The 12566-nt window shown below is 35.3% G+C and overlaps 1 long non-coding RNA gene across 1 annotated transcript; it reads right to left on the bottom strand.

Annotated features, from left to right (window-relative positions):
• Positions 1-3817: 3817 nt before the first annotated feature.
• On the bottom strand, positions 3818-4474 carry LOC127858587 (uncharacterized). The gene is made up of 2 exons (XR_008038980.1): positions 4209-4474; positions 3818-4046 (listed from the first exon to the last, which is right to left on the bottom strand). It is a non-coding gene; the product is annotated as an uncharacterized LOC127858587 (long non-coding RNA).
• Positions 4475-12566: the final 8092 nt, after the last annotated feature.

Below are 12566 nucleotides of genomic sequence, written 5' to 3' on the forward strand. Positions count from 1 at the left end.
GTGTCGTCCCTGATTAGCCTGGGCGGACTGCACAGGCTAATCTGGGACGACACTTTACGCACATGCATAATGCCCATTTTTATAAGGACAAGACACATATAAGTACTTCGTCACACTTCTAAAAGGTTATACCCAATGAATATATGCTTTAATATAAAGTGATATAATGTTTCATCGATATACTTAGTTACATAATTATGTAAGAAAGGCGTTCGTCCATCTGTCTATTTGCCCGGTCCATCAGTGTATTAATTAAAAGGTAGTTATTTCTGAGCCGGATTAACATCAGGTCTGGTCTGGGTCTTGTATCCTAAATGATCATTGGAAAAAAAGCACACTTGCTCAATCTGACCTTTAATTAAGACCCATTCATACTGTTTATGTCGATTTTGTAAACATTTAAATAAGCTATTATGCAAAATCCTTTAATGGGCAAATGATTTGCCATCAGTGACAGAGGTTTACACGTGATTGAAGTACACATACAACAAATTATTTTCTTTATTAAACGGAAACTGTCGTGGCCTCCATGATTTATAGCCCCAGTCTATTGATAGGTCCCACAAAAGCTCACTGAGCGATAATTACGGGCTCAATGTGGCGAACGAAATCAATTTCAATTTGAAAGGGCGTCATTTCTGAACCCATTGATCCCATGCATCTTGTTCTTAGGTAAGACTGATACATGATGCAGACAAGCGCGTTGCTTTGACGAGATTGCATCTAACAACGCGGAAAACGATGCATTGTCAACTGAAAATGTTGATATCAGGGGCGGTTCAAGGAGTTCTGGTTAGCGGGGGGGGGGGGGGAGGGGGGGGGGGGGTATTGAAAAATTTGCTGGGGGTCCTCGTAGGTGCAGTGTAAAGCCCTGCTAGGGGGTCCAGGCGAAGCTCCCCCCGTCCCCCGGAAGCTCCACGATTTTATTGATTTTGAAGGCTTTGACAACCACTTCTCGAGCATGTCACGCCGTATGTCCTTTTATCAAAGTACCTTCTTATAATGCCAAAATGTGCATAGTTTATACGTAATACGGATGGATATAGCATGAAGAAATAGGTGATTTAGATCTAGTTAAGTGTGAAACATCAAATGAATTGACTTTACTTTGGCGAATATAGAGGGGGGGGGGGGGCGTACACCGCGTCCGCCCCCCCCCCCCCCTTGGAACCGCCTATGGATATTCTGCAATCAGTTGAAAGAAAATCGCGGAGGCATATCGGCGAGAATGTTATTTCGGCGATTTCACTGATTTATCGAGCAAATAAATGCATTCCAAAGCTATGTTCAAATATATTTATTATTCATTTAATAAATTTGATTTTTATCTATATTGAAAATTACGCACAAGTCATAAAAATGTTATAGAAAATAAATGACTATAGTACATTGTATAGCATACATATAATTGCAACTTGACGATGGCGTATTGTTCATACTGTATCAAGCACGTGTACGCCATTGACACGCCCGGATTATGATATGTTGCTGTCCGGTAAGCAGAGTGGTTTGTAAACGCGCTTCTCACTCGGGCGACCCGGATTCAATCCCCAATCACAGCCCATGTGAGTTTAATTTGTGGTTACCAAACCGGACAGATGGGGTGTCCCTGTAAAGGACACATTAAAAACTCAAGGTCAGACGTAAACAAATATGAATTAATACTTTTATAATCTTTACCTGTTTTTTTATGCCCCCCTTCGAAGAAGAGGGGGTATATTGCTTTGCTCATGTCGGTCTGTCGGTCTGTCGGTCCGTCGGTCTGTCTGTCGGTCCGTCCACCAGGTGGTTGTCAGACGATAACTCAAGAACGCTTGGGCCTAGGATCATAAAACTTCATAGGTACATTGATCATGACTCGCAGATGACCCCTATTGATTTTGTGGTCACTAGGTCAAAGGTCAAGGTCACGGTGACCCGAAATAGTAAAATGGTTTTTGAATGATAACTCAAGAACACATACGCCTAGGATCATGAAACTTCATGGGTAGATTGATCATGACTTGCAGATGACCCCTATTGATTTTCAGGTCACTAAGTCAAAGGTCAAGGTCACGATGACCCGAAATAGTAAAATGGTTTCCGGATGATAACTCAAGAACAATTAGGCCTAGGATCATGAAACTTCATTGGTACATTGATCATGACTCGTAGATGACCCCTATTGATTTTGAGGTCACTAGGTCAAAGGTGAAGGTCACGGTGACCCGAAATAGTAAAATGGTTTTCGGATGATATCTCAAGAACGCATATGCCTAGGATCATGAAACTTCATCGGTAGATTGATCATGACTTGCAGATGACCCCTATTGATTTTGAGGTCACCAGGTCAAAGGTCAAGGTCACGATGACCCGAAATAGTAAAATGATTTTCGGATAATAACTCAAGAACGCTTTTGCCTAGGATCATGACACTTCATAGGTACATTGATTGTGACCCGCAGATGACCCCTATTGATTTTCAGGTCACTAGGTCAAAGGTCAAGGTCACAGTAACAAAAAACATATTCACACAATGGCTGTCACTACAACGGAGGGCCCATATGGGGGGCATGCATGTTTTACAAACAGCCCTTGTTTTAATTTACAATGGATCTTTTGTTCCTAGATTGATTTCGAATTCTAAAAGTCTAGATGAAATGTAATGGTTACAGTTTATGACTAATTCGATGATGTTAATGATAAAGATGATCATTTGGCATTATGTTTGCTCGATTGTATTATTTCCTCGTTGTTTCTGACTGAACATTTTTGTTCATACGTTTACTGTATACATATTTAGAGTTGGGTGATATGCTAATAAAGATTCGAACATTGAAAGATCATTAAAATTCTCCGGAGGAAAATTCGTAATATGTTAAAAATGACTTATCGTGAACACGAAGATTCCTGAATTTCTGACATTGGTGAAACAAAAAAAGATTAATATGCGTCGGTCATTTCTCGATGTGTTTGCGTTAAAATCGTGGATCAGTTAGTCCACAAATCAACGAAAATTAATGACTCCGGAATACAAACGATTTTACAGTATTTTGAGACGGACTTTATCCTTTAGACGGTTGAATAGGAAATCATGGCACAGCAGACGATAGTCTATCTATACAGCAGACGATAGTCTATCTACACAGCAGACGATAGTCTATCTACACAGCAGACGATAGTCTATCTACACAGCAGACGATAGTCTATCTATACAGCAGACGATAGTCTATCTATACAGCAGACGATAGTCTATCTATAAAATTAAATAAAGTTGTTTTTTCTGTTACATTGCAAACGTTTACTCAATATGTTCGTGTTTGGAAAATCCTTTTTATGCGAGAAACTAAATTTAGTATAAAATCCGGAGGTCAAAAAGGTTCTTATTTCCAATGCAAAATATCACATTTATTTTCTGTATTAGCATAGTAATGTATACGACTTTCTATGGTAATATGACGACACTGCTGTCGGTAACAGCTTGATTTTTATTTAATGGTAAGGTGCTTCATAATAATTATGATATCTGAATAGTTCGCGGCTATGACTCACCATTATATCCGATTCAGACATGTGCTAGATGTTTAGTCTAGGAATGTAAGTATCCTAAATTTATGAATCACAATTTAACCACAGGAAAGCTGAATAAGAGTTGTAATTGTGACACAATAGTTATTTTAGTATTTTTTAAAATGCATACCCGACTTCTTTTTTGTTTCCTTGAATGTTTTTATAAACATGTTCAGCCTTTATTCAAAGCATGAATTAAAACAAGGGACAAAATTGTCACAAAACCAGGTTTTCATTGTGAAAAAAATCTGATAAAGGGAGAAAACTCAAACTGAACTTTTGAAATGACCAAAAAAAATTAACCCCCTTTGTAAGTTTTTTTTTTTTTTTTTAATCTATTTTTAGTCGTGGCGACCTTGACATTGGAGATATTGACGTGATTCTTTCGTGGGACACACCGTCCCATGATGGTGAACAAATGTGCCAAATGATTTTAAAATCTCACAATGAATGACATAGTTATAGCCAGGACAAGCTCATTTATGGCCATTTTTGACCTTTGAACTCAAAGTGTGACCTTGACCTTGGAGATATCGACGTAATTATTTCGCGCGACACACCGTCCAATGATGGTGAACAAATGTGCCAAATGATTTTAAAATCTGACGATGAACGACATAGTTATGGCTCGGACAAGCTCATTTATGGCCATTTTTGACCTTTGAACTCAAAGTGTGACCTTGACCTTGGAGATATTGACGTAATTATTTCGCGCGACACACCGTCCAATGATGGTGAACAAATGTGCCAAATGATTTTAAAATCTGACAATGAACGACATAGTTATGGCCCGGACAAGCTTATTCCGCCAGCCCGCCAGCCCGCCAGCCAGCCAGCCAGCCCGCCAGCCAGCCAGCCCGCCAGCCAGCCAGCCCGCCCGCATTCGCCAATCTAATAACCAGTTTTTTCCTTCGGAAAACCTGGTTAATGAAGCATTATGCTTAAAGGAAACATCACAGACATAAAGTACTCGTAACAAACATTTTGGTATTGTGTTAAGACACCGAGCACATGTACGCAATGTCCAGGAAACGCAATAGATAGGCTAAACATAAAATGCCCTGATTCCAAATTTAAGTTCATGTTTGTACAGCACAGCAGTTAGGCCACAGTGGTGTATTTTAGTAATGCATATGAAATAGATTGGCAGACGAACAAGGAAACAGAATGTGGTTGGTAACTGATTTAAAACCGCGCGAGCTCGACAACTAGTAACCGTGTTGAATGGTTTTTTCTGTGTGGGTTGCCGACTTCTGCAATATCTGAAGAAGGTCGCCAACAGACATACAAGAACGACAGACATACAATATACTATAAGCCTAGCCCTGTGAAAACATGGCGTCATGCATTTGCGTAAAGTGTCGTCTCAAATAAGTAGGTGCAGTTGACACAGGCTTCACAGGGACTACACTTAACGCATACACTTCATATTCGCTTAGAAGGGACATCCTTTAAACGTTTACATCAAAACAATATAAAAAAATGGCTTCTCTGATTAGCTAGTGTGGAGTGCACAGGATGATCTTGGACGACACTTTACTCATATGCATTAAGCCCTGTTTTCCCAGAGCGAGGCTCCTGTAAAGATCATGACCGCATGATTCGCAAAATACTGGACTACCAAGAAACCGTATTTGAAACTATAAAGTACTCCATCGCAAATAATGGTTGATAGGATGTGTTTCAATGACACAATTAAGTTTCAAACGATTATCAAACTGGTAATATAGCAATATATGTTTATATTTACTACACCACGTGTTTATTCATATATAGTTTGCGTATTTCATTCAATTTAACATTCGTGCAAATGGTTTGTCATGTTGTCGAAATAATCTGGTTATTAAAGCATTCATCGTTCGTAGATAATGTAATACGAAATCCAAGTGAAAACTACCCTTTGTCATTTTGTAACAATACTGTTTTTATCGCACCAACTATTTGTTAAACAACACATTGAATGTTAAAACGTTTAGATTTTACCCAAGATACATCCGAACTGAACATATTTTCTCCCCGTTAAGGTCATAATGCAGCTTTTGTTATATCGAATTTCGCATGTGTTTTGTGACGATTAAGTGAAGCGTTAACTCGTCTTTACCTATTAACCATCTCTCTTACAATTTTCGTTTCGCTTGAGAGTAATTATAGGTGTTCGCATTTATATTTACACTAAAACTAATATGTTTGTTCAACAAACATCTCCGGTCGTCATCATCTGATACCCACAAAGGCATGTTCCGTTGCTATAGATTCCCTACCAGATTATTACCACAGAAACTGTGATTTACACTTAAATGATCTTCACAAATTTCAGCTTTAAAGTGTCAAATTATAGATGTATCTCAAATAAAACGTGTTCTGTCAGTCGTGATAGTTCTGTTCTTGTTGTTGTGTTTTGGTTGTGTGTTTTGTTTCGCTGGCTTATCAAAAATACGTAAAAAGCAATCCGTATTATGCTAGTATACAAAATGTAATTTTTAACAGTACGTTGTGGGGTAGAAACTTTAATGCGTATTCACGCACATTTTTATAATAAGTACAAAATTTCGCTTTTCATTGAAGAAATCTCATGTTATAAATCTGTTGACAGGTACTTCATCGTGCTATTGTTCTAATCGCTCAGGTGAATGATAGTAATTTGTCAAGTGATCGTCGTGGTCGCGATCAGCGTTTTCGAGCGGTCTAATATGTTTACTTTCAAACTCAAAGAGGGTATTAAATCATCGTATCGCTCACCCCAGCGTTGACATTTTAATGGTGTTTTTGCACTCGTCGAAGAACTATTCATTTGAATTTATTTGCACAAGAGTTTGATTAAGAATGATTTAGTTTAAGAAAGGCATTTTCGTTATCTTTATTCCGTTGAAAAAAGTCTTATTGGATTTGATTTGATTTTTATGACCTTAACCCTACCAATAAAATCAAACTATATCGTTCTTCTTTGACACTCTTGAATTGGTAAAATATAAAAAAACAGGATTGATTTCACTTTCTGGCCATTTCATGTAGGTCACCTTAGTCTCGAATTATAAAGTAAGTGAGCTGTTTTGTGTGTGCATTTAGACAACAGTTATTATAAGTGCCCTAATGTCCATCACCAATACCGTTAGTATCAGTTTTATATCTCTCTTCCTGTATTATTGTTTGTGTACTACCACATAATTTCTTTTGTAACAATTTGTACCATCATCACCAGTATCTTCATGTATTTTTCCAACATCGTAATTATCATCTTCATTTTCAATTAGGACCGCAATTATCATCATTTCCACTACCATCACCGTTCATTATCACCAGCGGATACTCGAAATAGAACAGTGAATGAACGGAGAGGTTATGGTGACGTATTTCATATGACGACACGTCGACATAAAGTGACGCCAAGTTATAATTGACGCTGTATACTTGATATGTATAGAATGTAATATTCATAAATATTAATATAATTCAATTAAATGTATATTATCTTACTTTTATCAAAAGGTATTAGTTTAACGTTTAAGCCTATATTTACGTCACCTCGATTACATCGGAAGCCTTGAGCTTATTTGTCTCGGTCGAAAACGAGGACAAGCATTTCACCATGGTAACCTCCAAGATATACGAGGACGTTATCGGTTGTAACCAACCAGAAAATCGAAGAATTTGCACGGCTGTTGACATCATAAAATTCATCAGAACAAAACACGAATGTGTATCATTGAGCAACTAACGTTAAATAATTTCCTTCCGTTGACAAGGAATTGTATAAGATGTGTTTCTAGTTCAAGAAAAGAACATTACATTAGATATTTTGAAGTAAGAATGACTTTGTGGTATAATTAAATACGAGGCGATTGTCCGGTATGCTATTGAATTATCTAATCTCCTTATAGAGCTATATACGGTATGTTAGATGGTTAATTGGGGCACGTTACATCAATGACATGTAATAGCACACGTATACGACACACGTTTGCACAGGTTGTTTTCTTAGCCAAAGTCCTTCAATTTATCGTCTGCTGGATTAAATTCCGTAAATACCTACTTGAAATGAAGTTTCAATACTTCCATTTACCGTTCAAAAGAAGCAATTCTGTCTGGCGGTGCAAAAGTGTGTCAATTGTCAACATCGCATCGGCAGATTAGTCCTTGATGTAGAATTATGGGATTGAACGCCATGTCACGGGTCATCTTTGTTTAGAAAAAGAATGTGGTACGAGGAAGATATGTGATATGATTTGTTACCTTGTTTGTTAACTTGTCTAAAATAAACTTAATGCGATAGTGTAAAATTGTGAAGATTCGCAAGAAGATAATTTACGAACAGCAGTGCAGAAGAAAATTAGACTTTAATCTTGTTCCACTTATAAAATGAGAAAATTGCTGCCGTCTTATGGAACCCGCAGGCATGTGAACACCAATATTCATCTTCGTAAATGCGAGTAAAAGTATGCGCCCAAGTATAATAAATAAAGTCAAGAATAGCGAACATGGTGACACAGTGGTGCACAAATATTAAATCTGAACAAAATGCATTTCTTTTCCCGTGAATTAATCTTTAGGATAAATAACGTATTGCTGTAGCTATGTAATGGGCCAGTGAACGGTTAGAATAACAAGTGTCAGACAATTCATGATTCAATGGCAAACAGTTATACTTAAACTGATAAGCGTGTAGTAACCATAAATGATGATAATACTTTTTTTTTCAATATAATTCTCTCAATGAAGTTTCATCGTATACATGTTAATCATCATTTATGGTTACTACACGCTTATCAGATGTGAGATTAATCACAAATATTGGTATCGCAAAATGCATGTATGAATGCCTCAAATACCGCCCCAACACATATTCAAGATGGTACGGTAATTCGGCCTGAATAGGATTATTTAAGCCATTTGGTTAATTGGACGTTTCTAAGCTTGCATAGCTGTATACTTTGGGGATTAACAACTGTAGTAAAAGCTACACAGGTTCTTGTAACTGCGATGTGCAAATATTATTTTGGTACTATATAATGCAGTTTCATGTTCTTACCGTCGACTTTAAACTTAGCACTATCTCGTGAATCTTTTACACACCGTCGTAGTATACAATACAATAAAGAAAACATGTTACATAAAATTGTATGCGGTTTTCTTTAACAAGTCAATATTAAACCAAAATATTGGTTCAAAGTCATTTAACCAATCGTTTGCGATTCTCATTTATAACGTCAATGGAAGATTTGATAGGCGCCATGAATCCGTTAATAATAATACAAATGTTTAAAACGGCATATCGATGGTTAGTACAGTATTATATGTTCAGTACTACTTTACATAATGGCACAACCGATAACCGGAATGTAAGGTAGAACAGTTCTCATTGAAGTGCAATGTATTCGCGCTTCTTGTAGAAATGAGATCGTTTCCTAATGTATAGAAAAAAAAATATATATATGTATTTTAAAATAATGGAATGTACATTCGTTAAATTTCATGTCTATAATAATATACCAGCCTCTTGTAAGCCTTTGATACTTTGTAAACGAAGTGTCAAGTTTCATCATGGTCGATCCATAAATCGCGCTTTTCATTTGGTAGTCAGGTCAATATACACTTTGACCCCCCAAAAAATGCTACAAAAGGTATTTTGACTGATCCTGGTAGGGTAGAAGGTACATTATAACATGGATTTAATTGATGATATAATTGTGGATATTGTTTTTACATGTCAATAATGATAATAAAACAACGGCATGTTGTAATACGTAGTATTTAAATGTCATATCAATACACAGCATGTAAATGCTTAATTGACATAACAGCTGATTGCATAAATAAAAATATATATTAAAGCAAAACCAAAGTAAAGGACGTCACGTAAAAAGCAAGATGGATAGTTTTCTTAAAATATAATTATTTACACAAAGAAAAGTGACCCTTCAGGATCAAAATAATAAAAAAGAATTTCTGCTAGCTCAGCTTTATATCTGTAAACAAAAACGTTATCAGTAAGTCTATCCGTCTAACAAAGAAATATCTCAAATTCCTAAAAACTTAAGACTGTTTATAAAGTGTAGTATTCGTCAAGAAATGAATGTACAGCCATGCTAAATCGCTTATTTATGGTATAATTGAATATCCGTGCGGTACTTGTAAAGGTGAAATTAAAACAGTTTATGTACACGCACTCTCACACATTTTTTCTTTCGGTTTTTAGTATGACTGTCTCACAATAAGAAGGTTTCTCGTATTTGTTACGTGGATGTAACGATGGAAGAGGGAATAAAAAGTACTTGAATACGTTGGCGCATTCAAACCTATTTTATTCTACTAAATTGGAATATGTGATAAAAAGCTACATGATAATCAATCCAAGGAAAAACGGAATGGTGGTATCTTTGGTATTTAAATAATGAGGATGAACACAATAAATAAATTTGCCTGTCAATAAATTTGAAACTATGTGTAACTTACAATGTTACGGTTGCAATCATGGATTGGTGCGTTGAACGGTTTATAAAAGAAAACGTCATACAACTCGTGATTCTGGTGAAAGCATACATATGTTATCACATATATGTCATACTACATGATTGATATCTGCCAGATATAAAGGTTTCTGATATATTTGTATTTATCAAACAATTGCATTGTTACCTACCTGATATAAAGTTGTCTGATATAAAAACAATTAAATCACGTCAACAGGGTTTATGTCAGTGAGTGTGTGGAAGAAGGTTATACAGCCATCATTCTTAAAAAAATATATTCAGATTCAACAAAACAAACAATTTGATGCCGAGATGTTTAATATTTTAGACACAAAAAGCAAAATAAAGCCATCATTAAACAATCGATTTACAATTATAAAGCACTAGTGCTAATAAAGTCTGACTTTACACTCAAAAGGTCAAACAAAATATTTATTCCGCCAAAAAATCAAGTGACGCAGCCATTATATTTCATTATATCTTTTTAAATGGTTACTTACAGTTATGATAAACAAATAAACATGATACTACCCTCTTGTGTCAATATACATCAGGCTCGGCACGAATAGCATAACGTCTCGGCAAGCATTGCCGTTCGTTCTTTTGTTTTAGCCTCGCCTGAAATATTGCACAGCGATAGTGCATACAATGCACTTATGTATAAGTCTAAATAACATGTCTGTTCTGTTCTGCAGTAACATGTTATACTCTGTTGTTTTTTTCCATAAAGAGCATTATATTGAAAGGAACGTATATAAAACCATCAGTTATACTTAATACAAGTTTATCATTTGATAGATTAATAACACATATTGATATATCTACTAACGTCTTAATGTCAAAATTAATGTCTCATCGAATTAAATGTTGTGCAATAATTGGGATTTAGTTGGTTTCTCGAAGCCTATTGGTTTATTAATTGGAAGATTTTAAGCTGGTGAAGCTTTATACTTTAACGATTAACAACTGTGTAAACAAGTTGCAGAGGTTATTGTATCTACGGTGAGCAAATATTTATTTTGGTGCTGTATAATGCAGTTTCACGTACTTAGCGTCTATTTGAAACGATCACAATCAAGTACCTCTATTTTAGTAAATTGTAGTGTACAATAATAAGGAAAACATCTTGAAACAACATTTGATGCGATTTTCACGTTATTACTGTCGATTATAATCTAGCGCGTTTATTGTACTATATTACAGAGAACAATACATTAGAAAACACGTTTTATAACATTGAATGCGATTGTCTTTGACAGGTCACTATGAAAAGAGCAAATTGCAAAATATTTGCTCAGCGCCATTCAAGCACCTTGCGCGATCTTCGTTTATAATGGCCACAGATGCTTCTTTAGATACCATTCATTCGTAAATAATAGTAAATGTCGACCAACGGCTTTATGATGTGCTTTTCTTTCCTATTGGTATAGTTGCAGCAGTCAGTAAATAAATATAATCAAACAATTTAGCATATTATAAAATGTTTTAATGGACATTATGCTGATAAAAATGGAACAAAAAACTAATCGTAGTCGGTAAATTAATACTGACCTGTTTACTGTGTATGGTATAGTTTCGTTATATTTGTATATATTATATATTACGTATAGATAACCAGATAAAGATAACACTTGAAATGTTACAGTCATGTTTATTCCGTTTTTTACAAGCGCATATAGATTGTTAAATGAATTGCTGGAATATAAAAAAGTTTTCGTAATTGTCATGGAAATTCATTATAACTATTGCCCGTTTTGAATGCATTGTATTATATTGTACAGAACGTTGCTTTACATAACTCCAAACGCGCCAAATAGTGTTTAATTTACGCAATACAAATATTGTAACTTTAGATATATGTCTTGTGGATATAAAGCATTCTATAATGCTAAATTCTATAATTCTAAAATGCGGTGAACTCCATTATTAATACCAATAACATTATGTATAATGACTGAATATTTTTCATTTATACTCATACCGAGTCAATAGATCATATCTTTTTAACTGATTCGGCTATTTTAATTTTCTTGAGATATATATATCTATGCAATTGTACCTTTCCACCTCAATGTAGTAAATGACAATATAACGGAAGATATCCAGTTTTTATTTATTTATTAAAAAAAATAATTATGGAGCCGGTTATGGACGCGCTTAAAACCCGTTGTTCATACTGATTTGGTTTCAGTTTTGTAGCAATAGTTAATATCATTTTACAATCTTAAATGACATTTACAACGGTTATATCTTTGGAAAAGAAAAACTACCTTAATACACTCCTCATTTTTTATATAAAATGTGATGTAAAACAATTTGCCTCACAGGTACGTTTGTTTTCATGAACCGACGAACCTTCGTAAATTAAGTGAATGAACGTGTTGCAATACTGGAAGCAACCGCCAAGCGGATCAATGTATGCGATATTACAGAAGTATTATTTTCATGCGACAGTGGTTTTTATTTCGTTATATAAAGTAAATACTTCATTTGAATGTGTTATTATAACCGTAAACATGTATATAAGTAGGAAGGAATATGTCATGCACC

This window comes from Dreissena polymorpha, chromosome 1, assembly GCF_020536995.1.
Source record: "Dreissena polymorpha isolate Duluth1 chromosome 1, UMN_Dpol_1.0, whole genome shotgun sequence".
NCBI classification, from domain to species: domain Eukaryota; kingdom Metazoa; phylum Mollusca; class Bivalvia; order Myida; family Dreissenidae; genus Dreissena; species Dreissena polymorpha.